Below are 3,198 nucleotides of genomic sequence, written 5' to 3' on the forward strand. Positions count from 1 at the left end.
GACTACACTGATTTGAACCTCGGCCCATGCCATCATACTAGAGGATAGACTAACAACTAGGTGCTTACTATCCACATTACATAAATCATCTCTCGTAGAGGATTCAATCTCTATGTAATTAATTAGGTCTATTAGGAGATTTTGAATAGAGCAAGACAAGTGTTTAAAACCCTAGACAAACCCCATTTGACAAATACTTTAGCGCAACCCCAATGGACAAGGTTATAAAATTTAAGTCCCTTTTCAACCAAGGTTCGAAAACCACCACTTATTAGCAGCTCCTAGAAAAAGCACCACCTATTGGCACCTAAAAGGGGCCCAACACTAGCATTATGGTACTAGCCGGGCCTCTACTACTCACCTCAAACCACCACACATGGCCTTGCGGCTAGGAGCGTTTAAGGAATATACTACCCTAATCTCGAATACAAAATTTTGTGTTTATACGATTTCGTAGTTCAACAAATAATTCTTCCCCCACACTCCTCAAAGAGAGTCCCTAAACATATTGGATTAAAAAACAATGTAAGAACATACACAGGGAGTACCCCTCGAATGATAAACGAATTAGAGATTGATGCATTCTATAAAGAGATCTGATTCTAGTCTTTCTCTCTCCTCTCCCCTCTCTCCTATTGTTGTATGTTCTCATGGATTACTATATGAGAGAAGGGGGTGGACTGAGATGGAAGATTTTGATCATGTGATGATACGGCAGCGCAAAGGAACATAGATCAAGGTGGGATGGATCATCCATGGCTATTGAAGAGCATCAGCAGGCCTCCAATTTTGAAATGCATTCATCATAAGATGCGATTTCATGAGTAAATTATAGATTTCAATGTCTTATGATGATAAATTTTGGTTGGAAATAGTTGGAAATGATTGTATTTGATTACAAATGTTTTGATTGATTAGCAATGTTGAATTAATCAAGAAAAATCATTCGTACAATGATTTTATGCTAACCACACAAAACCCCAGACTATGCAATTTAAGAAGAATTATGTGTTTTTTGGGTTTTTGTTGTGCATATGCTATTCCTATGGATTGAAACATGCTAAGAAAATTATTCTCAATAGATGAATCAATCTAAACTAGTAAATCAATAGACATCAGTAATTATTTATATATAAATAGTTTAAAAATAAAAAATAGAGAAAAATATATTTTTTGCATTTGGAAAATTTAAAAAAATAAGATTTATATTTGTGAATGTATATTAGAGCTAAAGCATGAGGTTTAGCCACGGTTCAGCCCTATTTCTATGTTAAAGTGGATTTTTTTTGCTTTCATAAAAGAAAAATACATGAAAAAATATACCTTAAAACTACCAATGAATGCATGACTCTAAATGGCAAGGGAAAGGGGGATATTAAGTATCTAAAATATTATCAATTCTAATGTTGCATGATACATGGCATAGAGGGTTCGTTATTGTCTAAAATTAAAAGGGTCTAGTAGCATAAGAATGCTCATGCCTAGCCCTAAGCAACGCAACAATCGCGTATTAGAGAAAAGTATGAAAGGAACTATTTTTGCACTTTCACAATGCTGATTGTTAATGAATAAACTTGTTTGAGCATAGTAGTCAAACAAAATTGCATTGCACACGTCATATGGCATCATCCTCGTGGATGCATAGCAATTGTTTGTATGAGCGATGACCTATGTTGAGAGTGTGAGGTACCCTAAGCTATAGGGCTAGAGATTTGGTTTATTGAGGAATATTTAGTAAGGACTATCTATTATCTTATGGATTGATCAATCAAAATGGTGGAGCTTGTTTCAAATGTGTTCTATGTGTTCACGATGCATCTTGGGGCCAATCCCTGTGTAGAAGAGTCATAGTGGAGCCACGGTAGCTACGAGTCACCTTTATAAATAATTGATGAATACCAACACATCGGGATGCATTCAACCATGATTAAGGCCTTAGATTCTACCATGTTATTTGTAAAAGCAATGACAAGATATGCTCCCATTTTCATAACTCTATGCCAAGGATCTTTAATAACCACACCAATACTCACATGCTTAGTAGGCCCTCTAGAAACTCTATCAAATACAAAGTATAGGCACACTCTTCATTGATAGGCCATGCCATACTGTTTAGCTCACTCGTACCTATGATAATCAAAGTCGAGCTAAAGGAGAGGATGTATAACATGTACAATCCCTCCTTTGTTGAACTTGATAGGGACACTCATAAGAATCCTTTGACAATGGTGGCAGTAAAACCTTAACGTCCCACATGAAATATCCCTCCTTCCACTCAATAACTTGGTATCCTTTACTCCACTAGATCAGTTGACCTTGGTGGTACCATTGATCTAAATGGGGATGGCAAAGATAATGAATGATTCTCCCCATCCGATTGTCTTGGTACCTACTGCAAGTTAAAGATGAATCTTGAAGGACCTGCACAAGCACCAAGCCCAATGTCAACCCTTACATAGTAAGGCTTCAATTGATTAAAGTTTACCTTATTTTTAAACTCTATCCCCTGCAAGCTGGGTTCTAGTTTACCACGAAATAGCTTAGACAAATTTATATTTCTTAGCCTAAAGGTCATGAAGTGCTTTCATTCTTTTCTTCCCTACCACAATATACCCAGTGCTCAGAATCTTCTTGAACTCTTTATGCACTCGTAGAGATAGCTTAATCAACTACATGATATTTACATATGGCTTGACCTCGCAAAGAGAACTTGCTAAATTGAATTCATGATAGTTAGCAATAGCTCTCTTCTCTCACCAGACTATTATCTCCTTTGATCTTTGAATAGATTTTGGTGCCTCTTTCTTTGCTTTTGCCTTCTTCTTTGGAAATTCCTTATCCGTCCCGGGGTCAGCTTTACTATCAATTGCTTTTAAAGATTTGCCTTCCATGTCAAGATTACGGACTTGTGTCCCCTTATCATCTTTCTTAGGATTTCCCTTGATAGGTTTTACCTTGTCTTTTTCACCATCTTTATTATTTTGACCTCTTTAATAGCTCGTAGATGAGAAGCTTCAGTGCCATTGACATGTACAGCTTCAATAAGGCTGACTCCATTGCCACTAGGCGTCTCTTCTACAATAGCCTTCCCTCTTTGTAGTATTTGTTTCAATCCCTCATCTTCCTGTAGATTATTTCCTTGAGCTTGATGGTTGACTGGACATTGCTATTTACTTCCTTGCTATTGGAGAGAGCTAA

The sequence above is a fragment of the Lygodium microphyllum genome, chromosome 27, assembly GCF_053477565.2.
Source record: "Lygodium microphyllum isolate KBCC chromosome 27, Lygodium_microphyllum_v1.1.10, whole genome shotgun sequence".
NCBI lineage: Eukaryota > Viridiplantae > Streptophyta > Polypodiopsida > Schizaeales > Lygodiaceae > Lygodium > Lygodium microphyllum.